The 12,108-nt window shown below is 51.4% G+C and overlaps 7 non-coding genes across 7 annotated transcripts; all 7 read right to left on the bottom strand.

Annotated features, from left to right (window-relative positions):
* Positions 1-464: 464 nt before the first annotated feature.
* On the bottom strand, positions 465-583 carry LOC146056453 (5S ribosomal RNA). The gene has a single exon (XR_014469247.1). It is a non-coding gene; the product is annotated as a 5S ribosomal RNA (ribosomal RNA).
* A 1,720-nt stretch (positions 584-2,303) lies between these two features.
* LOC146056450 (5S ribosomal RNA) lies at positions 2,304-2,422 on the bottom strand. Its single transcript, XR_014469245.1, has one exon. It is a non-coding gene; the product is annotated as a 5S ribosomal RNA (ribosomal RNA).
* Positions 2,423-4,136: 1,714 nt separating this feature from the next.
* LOC146056512 (5S ribosomal RNA) lies at positions 4,137-4,255 on the bottom strand. The gene has a single exon (XR_014469299.1). It is a non-coding gene; the product is annotated as a 5S ribosomal RNA (ribosomal RNA).
* Positions 4,256-5,975: 1,720 nt separating this feature from the next.
* On the bottom strand, positions 5,976-6,094 carry LOC146056458 (5S ribosomal RNA). Its single transcript, XR_014469252.1, has one exon. It is a non-coding gene; the product is annotated as a 5S ribosomal RNA (ribosomal RNA).
* A 1,720-nt stretch (positions 6,095-7,814) lies between these two features.
* LOC146056335 (5S ribosomal RNA) lies at positions 7,815-7,933 on the bottom strand. Its single transcript, XR_014469141.1, has one exon. It is a non-coding gene; the product is annotated as a 5S ribosomal RNA (ribosomal RNA).
* Positions 7,934-9,653: 1,720 nt separating this feature from the next.
* LOC146056449 (5S ribosomal RNA) lies at positions 9,654-9,772 on the bottom strand. Its single transcript, XR_014469244.1, has one exon. It is a non-coding gene; the product is annotated as a 5S ribosomal RNA (ribosomal RNA).
* Positions 9,773-11,489: 1,717 nt separating this feature from the next.
* Positions 11,490-11,608, bottom strand: LOC146056448 (5S ribosomal RNA). The gene has a single exon (XR_014469243.1). It is a non-coding gene; the product is annotated as a 5S ribosomal RNA (ribosomal RNA).
* Positions 11,609-12,108: the final 500 nt, after the last annotated feature.

The raw sequence follows: 12,108 nt of genomic DNA, 5'->3' as shown, positions 1-12,108 counted from the left end.
TTCCAATGCAGCCGGTTTCTGTGTCTGCCGCGTGGTCGCGTCATAAATAAAAAGTGCAGCCATGCCGGATTCACTGGGACATTCCGTCCAGACAACAGCTGCATTGTGGCTGTGCTCCAGATATATGGGACGGACTGACACGTGGATGATGTGATGTCCAGCAATGCAGTGGATTCAGGTTTAGGGCAAACACTTTGCCCGTGTTTGAGGCGGCGGAATAACCTGTGTGCTGGGCGACGCTTTTACTGCACTCTGTGTTGCTGCAGGAAATCCCTGTGCGGCAAGTGCTGCCATTTGACTGCGTCGGCAACCCCAGGTGCTGCTACCTGCTGGTGTAGTGGAGGAAAGAAAGAAGGAAAGAAGAAAAGACAGAAAGAAAGAAAAATGTGATCAAGTGAAGAAGAAGAAGAAAAAAAGTAAGCTGGCGTGAGCGCCTCCTGCTGGTTGCAGGCTAGAAAAGCAAAAGCCTACAGCACCTGGTATTCCCAGGCGGTCTCCCATCCAAGTACTAACCAGGCCTGACCCTGCTTAGCTTCCGAGATCAGACGAGATCGGGCGTGTTCAGGGTGGTGTGGCCGTAGGCAGAGACCAGCCTCACATTTGCTCCTTTTCTACGTGCCTTCGAGACAGCGCTGGTCTGCTTGTGACTGGAGGCTGTCTCACTGTGGGCAGCTTTGCACAGAGTCCAGGCCGTGGCTGGGGAGGGGGGGTTGCTGGGAGCCAGGAACACACCGAGGACTCGGGCAAGTGTCTGTAATTAGCATTAGTGTTGCAGACAGATTCCTGTGCACTTCAGGTGCTGCTGCTGCTGCTGCTGCTGCTGCTGTAACCTTGCAGACGTGGGCCCACACAAGGCATTGAGGCCCAGAGAAGATGGCTGCACCGTGATTCCCTGACGTTGTGAGGTATGACTTACAGACCCGTCCCACCAACACGTAATATGCTACTTTCTGAAGCCATCACTTTCCAGGGCATTCTGATGGCAGCCATTTTGTGGCCTGTCAGATCCTACTCCGATTAGGCCATTTTTAAAAAAGGGCATAGAAGCGCGCAGCGTCATTTCGCATAAAGTTGATTTAAAAGTAAAAGAGCAGCTGGAGGGGGAACGGTGGTAGCCGATGAGAGACGCCAACGAGCAGCGTGACTCAGAGACTGCCAAGAAGGCTGGCTGAGACTTGTGGTTCCACGCAGAAGTGGGGAGCTGTACTTCTGTTTCAGAGAGGAGGTAGCATGCGGACTCAGTACAGTACATTGGTGAAACAGAACCATTTCTATGTCCGCAATCATCCATTGCTGTGGAGTCGACAGAGGGTCTATGTACTGGAGAGAGAGATACAGTGGAGAGAGATAAAGTAGCAGCCAATCAGCTCCTAACTGCCATGTTACAGGTTATGTTTGACAAAGAAGTGTAAGGAGCGGGTTGGTTGATACTTTATCTTTCTCCAAGGCTTAGCACATAGACTCCATAGTTTGTGATACCGTTATACGATTTGGGTACGGGAGACCGACGTTTAGAATGACAGTGGTCACATGACCGAATTCCATCACCTGGGCGGGTAAGTATGTTACGCCCTCCTAACGCTAACCTTTTACCGCAGCCAAACCCTTAGCCTCTCTTCTTGAAGCCTAACCCTCCCCGCCGCAGCCTGACCCTCCCCGGCATACATACGTTTGGGATGGCAGCTGTCGGGATTTCAGACTCTGGATATTTTTTCTGTACTATGCGTATATAGAATTTGTCTTAATCATTCTGTCGGCAGTTTGAGAATGCCGACACGTTGCCTTGTCTCCTCTTTAGCGAAACACCTGATGCCGTTACGATCACCGCAGGTGCACATGTTCCAATGCAGCCGGTTTCTGTGTCTGCCGCGTGGTCGCGTCATAAATAAAAAGTGCAGCCATGCCGGATTCACTGGGACATTCCGTCCAGACAACAGCTGCATTGTGGCTGTGCTCCAGATATATGGGACGGACTGACACGTGGATGATGTGATGTCCAGCAATGCAGTGGATTCAGGTTTAGGGCAAACACTTTGCCCGTGTTTGAGGCGGCGGAATAACCTGTGTGCTGGGCGACGCTTTTACTGCACTCTGTGTTGCTGCAGGAAATCCCTGTGCGGCATGTGCTGCCATTTGACTGCGTCAGCAACCCCAGGTGCTGCTACCTGCTGGTGTAGTGGAGGAAAGAAAGAAGGAAAGAAGAAAAGACAGAAAGAAAGAAAAATGTGATCAAGTGAAGAAGAAGAAGAAAAAAAGTAAGCTGGCGTGAGCGCCTCCTGCTGGTTGCAGGCTAGAAAAGCAAAAGCCTACAGCACCTGGTATTCCCAGGCGGTCTCCCATCCAAGTACTAACCAGGCCTGACCCTGCTTAGCTTCCGAGATCAGACGAGATCGGGCGTGTTCAGGGTGGTGTGGCCGTAGGCAGAGACCAGCCTCACATTTGCTCCTTTTCTACGTGCCTTCGAGACAGCGCTGGTCTGCTTGTGACTGGAGGCTGTCTCACTGTGGGCAGCTTTGCACAGAGTCCAGGCCGTGGCTGGGGAGGGGGGGTTGCTGGGAGCCAGGAACACACCGAGGACTCGGGCAAGTGTCTGTAATTAGCATTAGTGTTGCAGACAGATTCCTGTGCACTTCAGGTGCTGCTGCTGCTGCTGCTGCTGTAACCTTGCAGACGTGGGCCCACACAAGGCATTGAGGCCCAGAGAAGATGGCTGCACCGTGATTCCCTGACGTTGTGAGGTATGACTTACAGACCCGTCCCACCAACACGTAATATGCTACTTTCTGAAGCCATCACTTTCCAGGGCATTCTGATGGCAGCCATTTTGTGGCCTGTCAGATCCTACTCCGATTAGGCCATTTTTAAAAAAGGGCATAGAAGCGCGCAGCGTCATTTCGCATAAAGTTGATTTAAAAGTAAAAGAGCAGCTGGAGGGGGAACGGTGGTAGCCGATGAGAGACGCCAACGAGCAGCGTGACTCAGAGACTGCCAAGAAGGCTGGCTGAGACTTGTGGTTCCACGCAGAAGTGGGGAGCTGTACTTCTGTTTCAGAGAGGAGGTAGCATGCGGACTCAGTACAGTACATTGGTGAAACAGAACCATTTCTATGTCCGCAATCATCCATTGCTGTGGAGTCGACAGAGGGTCTATGTACTGGAGAGAGAGATACAGTGGAGAGAGATAAAGTAGCAGCCAATCAGCTCCTAACTGCCATGTTACAGGTTATGTTTGACAAAGAAGTGTAAGGAGCGGGTTGGTTGATACTTTATCTTTCTCCAAGGCTTAGCACATAGACTCCATAGTTTGTGATACCGTTATACGATTTGGGTACGGGAGACCGACGTTTAGAATGACAGTGGTCACATGACCGAATTCCATCACCTGGGCGGGTAAGTATGTTACGCCCTCCTAACGCTAACCTTTTACCGCAGCCAAACCCTTAGCCTCTCTTCTTGAAGCCTAACCCTCCCCGCCGCAGCCTGACCCTCCCCGGCATACATACGTTTGGGATGGCGGCTGTCGGGATTTCAGACTCTGGATATTTTTTCTGTACTATGCGTATATAGAATTTGTCTTAATCATTCTGTCGGCAGTTTGAGAATGCCGACACGTTGCCTTGTCTCCTCTTTAGCGAAACACCTGATGCCGTTAAGATCACCGCAGGTGCACATGTTCCAATGCAGCCGGTTTCTGTGTCTGCCGCGTGGTCGCGTCATAAATAAAAAGTGCAGCCATGCCGGATTCACTGGGACATTCTGTCCAGACAACAGCTGCATTGTGGCTGTGCTCCAGATATATGGGACGGACTGACACGTGGATGATGTGATGTCCAGCAATGCAGTGGATTCAGGTTTAGGGCAAACACTTTGCCCGTGTTTGAGGCGGCGGAATAACCTGTGTGCTGGGCGACGCTTTTACTGCACTCTGTGTTGCTGCAGGAAATCCCTGTGCGGCATGTGCTGCCATTTGACTGCGTCGGCAACCCCAGGTGCTGCTACCTGCTGGTGTAGTGGAGGAAAGAAAGAAGGAAAGAAGAAAAGACAGAAAGAAAGAAAAATGTGATCAAGTGAAGAAGAAGAAGAAAAAAAGTAAGCTGGCGTGAGCGCCTCCTGCTGGTTGCAGGCTAGAAAAGCAAAAGCCTACAGCACCTGGTATTCCCAGGCGGTCTCCCATCCAAGTACTAACCAGGCCTGACCCTGCTTAGCTTCCGAGATCAGACGAGATCGGGCGTGTTCAGGGTAGTGTGGCCGTAGGCAGAGACCAGCCTCACATTTGCTCCTTTTCTACGTGCCTTCGAGACAGCGCTGGTCTGCTTGTGACTGGAGGCTGTCTCACTGTGGGCAGCTTTGCACAGAGTCCAGGCCGTGGCTGGGGAGGGGGGGTTGCTGGGAGCCAGGAACACACCGAGGACTCGGGCAAGTGTCTGTAATTAGCATTAGTGTTGCAGACAGATTCCTGTGCACTTCAGGTGCTGCTGCTGCTGCTGCTGCTGCTGCTGTAACCTTGCAGACGTGGGCCCACACAAGGCATTGAGGCCCAGAGAAGATGGCTGCACCGTGATTCCCTGACGTTGTGAGGTATGACTTACAGACCCGTCCCACCAACACGTAATATGCTACTTTCTGAAGCCATCACTTTCCAGGGCATTCTGATGGCAGCCATTTTGTGGCCTGTCAGATCCTACTCCGATTAGGCCATTTTTAAAAAAGGGCATAGAAGCGCGCAGCGTCATTTCGCATAAAGTTGATTTAAAAGTAAAAGAGCAGCTGGAGGGGGAACGGTGGTAGCCGATGAGAGACGCCAACGAGCAGCGTGACTCAGAGACTGCCAAGAAGGCTGGCTGAGACTTGTGGTTCCACGCAGAAGTGGGGAGCTGTACTTCTGTTTCAGAGAGGAGGTAGCATGCGGACTCAGTACAGTACATTGGTGAAACAGAACCATTTCTATGTCCGCAATCATCCATTGCTGTGGAGTCGACAGAGGGTCTATGTACTGGAGAGAGAGATACAGTGGAGAGAGATAAAGTAGCAGCCAATCAGCTCCTAACTGCCATGTTACAGGTTATGTTTGACAAAGAAGTGTAAGGAGCGGGTTGGTTGATACTTTATCTTTCTCCAAGGCTTAGCACATAGACTCCATAGTTTGTGATACCGTTATACGATTTGGGTACGGGAGACCGACGTTTAGAATGACAGTGGTCACATGACCGAATTCCATCACCTGGGCGGGTAAGTATGTTACGCCCTCCTAACGCTAACCTTTTACCGCAGCCAAACCCTTAGCCTCTCTTCTTGAAGCCTAACCCTCCCCGCCGCAGCCTGACCCTCCCCGGCATACATACGTTTGGGATGGCGGCTGTCGGGATTTCAGACTCTGGATATTTTTTCTGTACTATGCGTATATAGAATTTGTCTTAATCATTCTGTCGGCAGTTTGAGAATGCCGACACGTTGCCTTGTCTCCTCTTTAGCGAAACACCTGATGCCGTTAAGATCACCGCAGGTGCACATGTTCCAATGCAGCCGGTTTCTGTGTCTGCCGCGTGGTCGCGTCATAAATAAAAAGTGCAGCCATGCCGGATTCACTGGGACATTCTGTCCAGACAACAGCTGCATTGTGGCTGTGCTCCAGATATATGGGACGGACTGACACGTGGATGATGTGATGTCCAGCAATGCAGTGGATTCAGGTTTAGGGCAAACACTGTGCCCGTGTTTGAGGCGGCGGAATAACCTGTGTGCTGGGCGACGCTTTTACTGCACTCTGTGTTGCTGCAGGAAATCCCTGTGCGGCATGTGCTGCCATTTGACTGCGTCGGCAACCCCAGGTGCTGCTACCTGCTGGTGTAGTGGAGGAAAGAAAGAAGGAAAGAAGAAAAGACAGAAAGAAAGAAAAATGTGATCAAGTGAAGAAGAAGAAGAAAAAAAGTAAGCTGGCGTGAGCGCCTCCTGCTGGTTGCAGGCTAGAAAAGCAAAAGCCTACAGCACCTGGTATTCCCAGGCGGTCTCCCATCCAAGTACTAACCAGGCCTGACCCTGCTTAGCTTCCGAGATCAGACGAGATCGGGCGTGTTCAGGGTAGTGTGGCCGTAGGCAGAGACCAGCCTCACATTTGCTCCTTTTCTACGTGCCTTCGAGACAGCGCTGGTCTGCTTGTGACTGGAGGCTGTCTCACTGTGGGCAGCTTTGCACAGAGTCCAGGCCGTGGCTGGGGAGGGGGGGTTGCTGGGAGCCAGGAACACACCGAGGACTCGGGCAAGTGTCTGTAATTAGCATTAGTGTTGCAGACAGATTCCTGTGCACTTCAGGTGCTGCTGCTGCTGCTGCTGCTGCTGCTGTAACCTTGCAGACGTGGGCCCACACAAGGCATTGAGGCCCAGAGAAGATGGCTGCACCGTGATTCCCTGACGTTGTGAGGTATGACTTACAGACCCGTCCCACCAACACGTAATATGCTACTTTCTGAAGCCATCACTTTCCAGGGCATTCTGATGGCAGCCATTTTGTGGCCTGTCAGATCCTACTCCGATTAGGCCATTTTTAAAAAAGGGCATAGAAGCGCGCAGCGTCATTTCGCATAAAGTTGATTTAAAAGTAAAAGAGCAGCTGGAGGGGGAACGGTGGTAGCCGATGAGAGACGCCAACGAGCAGCGTGACTCAGAGACTGCCAAGAAGGCTGGCTGAGACTTGTGGTTCCACGCAGAAGTGGGGAGCTGTACTTCTGTTTCAGAGAGGAGGTAGCATGCGGACTCAGTACAGTACATTGGTGAAACAGAACCATTTCTATGTCCGCAATCATCCATTGCTGTGGAGTCGACAGAGGGTCTATGTACTGGAGAGAGAGATACAGTGGAGAGAGATAAAGTAGCAGCCAATCAGCTCCTAACTGCCATGTTACAGGTTATGTTTGACAAAGAAGTGTAAGGAGCGGGTTGGTTGATACTTTATCTTTCTCCAAGGCTTAGCACATAGACTCCATAGTTTGTGATACCGTTATACGATTTGGGTACGGGAGACCGACGTTTAGAATGACAGTGGTCACATGACCGAATTCCATCACCTGGGCGGGTAAGTATGTTACGCCCTCCTAACGCTAACCTTTTACCGCAGCCAAACCCTTAGCCTCTCTTCTTGAAGCCTAACCCTCCCCGCCGCAGCCTGACCCTCCCCGGCATACATACGTTTGGGATGGCGGCTGTCGGGATTTCAGACTCTGGATATTTTTTCTGTACTATGCGTATATAGAATTTGTCTTAATCATTCTGTCGGCAGTTTGAGAATGCCGACACGTTGCCTTGTCTCCTCTTTAGCGAAACACCTGATGCCGTTAAGATCACCGCAGGTGCACATGTTCCAATGCAGCCGGTTTCTGTGTCTGCCGCGTGGTCGCGTCATAAATAAAAAGTGCAGCCATGCCGGATTCACTGGGACATTCTGTCCAGACAACAGCTGCATTGTGGCTGTGCTCCAGATATATGGGACGGACTGACACGTGGATGATGTGATGTCCAGCAATGCAGTGGATTCAGGTTTAGGGCAAACACTGTGCCCGTGTTTGAGGCGGCGGAATAACCTGTGTGCTGGGCGACGCTTTTACTGCACTCTGTGTTGCTGCAGGAAATCCCTGTGCGGCATGTGCTGCCATTTGACTGCGTCGGCAACCCCAGGTGCTGCTACCTGCTGGTGTAGTGGAGGAAAGAAAGAAGGAAAGAAGAAAAGACAGAAAGAAAGAAAAATGTGATCAAGTGAAGAAGAAGAAGAAAAAAAGTAAGCTGGCGTGAGCGCCTCCTGCTGGTTGCAGGCTAGAAAAGCAAAAGCCTACAGCACCTGGTATTCCCAGGCGGTCTCCCATCCAAGTACTAACCAGGCCTGACCCTGCTTAGCTTCCGAGATCAGACGAGATCGGGCGTGTTCAGGGTAGTGTGGCCGTAGGCAGAGACCAGCCTCACATTTGCTCCTTTTCTACGTGCCTTCGAGACAGCGCTGGTCTGCTTGTGACTGGAGGCTGTCTCACTGTGGGCAGCTTTGCACAGAGTCCAGGCCGTGGCTGGGGAGGGGGGGTTGCTGGGAGCCAGGAACACACCGAGGACTCGGGCAAGTGTCTGTAATTAGCATTAGTGTTGCAGACAGATTCCTGTGCACTTCAGGTGCTGCTGCTGCTGCTGCTGCTGCTGCTGTAACCTTGCAGACGTGGGCCCACACAAGGCATTGAGGCCCAGAGAAGATGGCTGCACCGTGATTCCCTGACGTTGTGAGGTATGACTTACAGACCCGTCCCACCAACACGTAATATGCTACTTTCTGAAGCCATCACTTTCCAGGGCATTCTGATGGCAGCCATTTTGTGGCCTGTCAGATCCTACTCCGATTAGGCCATTTTTAAAAAAGGGCATAGAAGCGCGCAGCGTCATTTCGCATAAAGTTGATTTAAAAGTAAAAGAGCAGCTGGAGGGGGAACGGTGGTAGCCGATGAGAGACGCCAACGAGCAGCGTGACTCAGAGACTGCCAAGAAGGCTGGCTGAGACTTGTGGTTCCACGCAGAAGTGGGGAGCTGTACTTCTGTTTCAGAGAGGAGGTAGCATGCGGACTCAGTACAGTACATTGGTGAAACAGAACCATTTCTATGTCCGCAATCATCCATTGCTGTGGAGTCGACAGAGGGTCTATGTACTGGAGAGAGAGATACAGTGGAGAGAGATAAAGTAGCAGCCAATCAGCTCCTAACTGCCATGTTACAGGTTATGTTTGACAAAGAAGTGTAAGGAGCGGGTTGGTTGATACTTTATCTTTCTCCAAGGCTTAGCACATAGACTCCATAGTTTGTGATACCGTTATACGATTTGGGTACGGGAGACCGACGTTTAGAATGACAGTGGTCACATGACCGAATTCCATCACCTGGGCGGGTAAGTATGTTACGCCCTCCTAACGCTAACCTTTTACCGCAGCCAAACCCTTAGCCTCTCTTCTTGAAGCCTAACCCTCCCCGCCGCAGCCTGACCCTCCCCGGCATACATACGTTTGGGATGGCGGCTGTCGGGATTTCAGACTCTGGATATTTTTTCTGTACTATGCGTATATAGAATTTGTCTTAATCATTCTGTCGGCAGTTTGAGAATGCCGACACGTTGCCTTGTCTCCTCTTTAGCGAAACACCTGATGCCGTTAAGATCACCGCAGGTGCACATGTTCCAATGCAGCCGGTTTCTGTGTCTGCCGCGTGGTCGCGTCATAAATAAAAAGTGCAGCCATGCCGGATTCACTGGGACATTCCGTCCAGACAACAGCTGCATTGTGGCTGTGCTCCAGATATATGGGACGGACTGACACGTGGATGATGTGATGTCCAGCAATGCAGTGGATTCAGGTTTAGGGCAAACACTTTGCCCGTGTTTGAGGCGGCGGAATAACCTGTGTGCTGGGCGACGCTTTTACTGCACTCTGTGTTGCTGCAGGAAATCCCTGTGCGGCATGTGCTGCCATTTGACTGCGTCGGCAACCCCAGGTGCTGCTACCTGCTGGTGTAGTGGAGGAAAGAAAGAAGGAAAGAAGAAAAGACAGAAAGAAAGAAAAATGTGATCAAGTGAAGAAGAAGAAGAAAAAAAGTAAGCTGGCGTGAGCGCCTCCTGCTGGTTGCAGGCTAGAAAAGCAAAAGCCTACAGCACCTGGTATTCCCAGGCGGTCTCCCATCCAAGTACTAACCAGGCCTGACCCTGCTTAGCTTCCGAGATCAGACGAGATCGGGCGTGTTCAGGGTGGTGTGGCCGTAGGCAGAGACCAGCCTCACATTTGCTTCTTTTCTACGTGCCTTCGAGACAGCGCTGGTCTGCTTGTGACTGGAGGCTGTCTCACTGTGGGCAGCTTTGCACAGAGTCCAGGCCGTGGCTGGGGAGGGGGGGTTGCTGGGAGCCAGGAACACACCGAGGACTCGGGCAAGTGTCTGTAATTAGCATTAGTGTTGCAGACAGATTCCTGTGCACTTCAGGTGCTGCTGCTGCTGCTGCTGCTGCTGCTGTAACCTTGCAGACGTGGGCCCACACAAGGCATTGAGGCCCAGAGAAGATGGCTGCACCGTGATTACCTGACGTTGTGAGGTATGACTTACAGACCCGTCCCACCAACACGTAATATGCTACTTTCTGAAGCCATCACTTTCCAGGGCATTCTGATGGCAGCCATTTTGTGGCCTGTCAGATCCTACTCCGATTAGGCCATTTTTAAAAAAGGGCATAGAAGCGCGCAGCGTCATTTCGCATAAAGTTGATTTAAAAGTAAAAGAGCAGCTGGAGGGGGAACGGTGGTAGCCGATGAGAGACGCCAACGAGCAGCGTGACTCAGAGACTGCCAAGAAGGCTGGCTGAGACTTGTGGTTCCACGCAGAAGTGGGGAGCTGTACTTCTGTTTCAGAGAGGAGGTAGCATGCGGACTCAGTACAGTACATTGGTGAAACAGAACCATTTCTATGTCTGCAATCATCCATTGCTGTGGAGTCGACAGAGGGTCTATGTACTGGAGAGAGAGATACAGTGGAGAGAGATAAAGTAGCAGCCAATCAGCTCCTAACTGCCATGTTACAGGTTATGTTTGACAAAGAAGTGTAAGGAGCGGGTTGGTTGATACTTTATCTTTCTCCAAGGCTTAGCACATAGACTCCATAGTTTGTGATACCGTTATACGATTTGGGTACGGGAGACTGACGTTTAGAATGACAGTGGTCACATGACCGAATTCCATCACCTGGGCGGGTAAGTATGTTACGCCCTCCTAACGCTAACCTTTTACCGCAGCCAAACCCTTAGCCTCTCTTCTTGAAGCCTAACCCTCCCCGCCGCAGCCTGACCCTCCCCGGCATACATACGTTTGGGATGGCGGCTGTCGGGATTTCAGACTCTGGATATTTTTTCTGTACTATGCGTATATAGAATTTGTCTTAATCATTCTGTCGGCAGTTTGAGAATGCCGACACGTTGCCTTGTCTCCTCTTTAGCGAAACACCTGATGCCGTTAAGATCACCGCAGGTGCACATGTTCCAATGCAGCCGGTTTCTGTGTCTGCCGCGTGGTCGCGTCATAAATAAAAAGTGCAGCCATGCCGGATTCACTGGGACATTCTGTCCAGACAACAGCTGCATTGTGGCTGTGCTCCAGATATATGGGACGGACTGACACGTGGATGATGTGATGTCCAGCAATGCAGTGGATTCAGGTTTAGGGCAAACACTTTGCCCGTGTTTGAGGCGGCGGAATAACCTGTGTGCTGGGCGACGCTTTTACTGCACTCTGTGTTGCTGCAGGAAATCCCTGTGCGGTATGTGCTGCCATTTGACTGCGTCGGCAACCCCAGGTGCTGCTACCTGCTGGTGTAGTGGAGGAAAGAAAGAAGGAAAGAAGAAAAGACAGAAAGAAAGAAAAATGTGATCAAGTGAAGAAGAAGAAGAAAAGTAAGCTGGCGTGAGCGCCTCCTGCTGGTTGCAGGCTAGAAAAGCAAAAGCCTACAGCACCTGGTATTCCCAGGCGGTCTCCCATCCAAGTACTAACCAGGCCTGACCCTGCTTAGCTTCCGAGATCAGACGAGATCGGGCGTGTTCAGGGTGGTGTGGCCGTAGGCAGAGACCAGCCTCACATTTGCTCCTTTTCTACGTGCCTTCGGGACAGCGCTGGTCTGCTTGTGACTGGAGGCTGTCTCACTGTGGGCAGCTTTGCACAGAGTCCAGGCCGTGGCTGGGGAGGGGGGGTTGCTGGGAGCCAGGAACACACCGAGGACTCGGGCAAGTGTCTGTAATTAGCATTAGTGTTGCAGACAGATTCCTGTGCACTTCAGGTGCTGCTGCTGCTGCTGCTGCTGCTGTAACCTTGCAGACGTGGGCCCACACAAGGCATTGAGGCCCAGAGAAGATGGCTGCACCGTGATTCCCTGACGTTGTGAGGTATGACTTACAGACCCGTCCCACCAACACGTAATATGCTACTTCCTGAAGCCATCACTTTCCAGGGCATTCTGATGGCAGCCATTTTGTGGCCTGTCAGATCCTACTCCGATTAGGCCATTTTTAAAAAAGGGCATAGAAGCGCGCAGCGTCATTTCGCATAAAGTTGATTTAAAAGTAA

Source organism: Crinia signifera, unplaced genomic scaffold, assembly GCF_055691185.1.
Source record: "Crinia signifera unplaced genomic scaffold, ASM5569118v1 HAP2_SCAFFOLD_80, whole genome shotgun sequence".
Lineage (NCBI taxonomy): Eukaryota > Metazoa > Chordata > Amphibia > Anura > Myobatrachidae > Crinia > Crinia signifera.
This window is presented reverse-complemented; position numbering and strand designations above follow the sequence as displayed.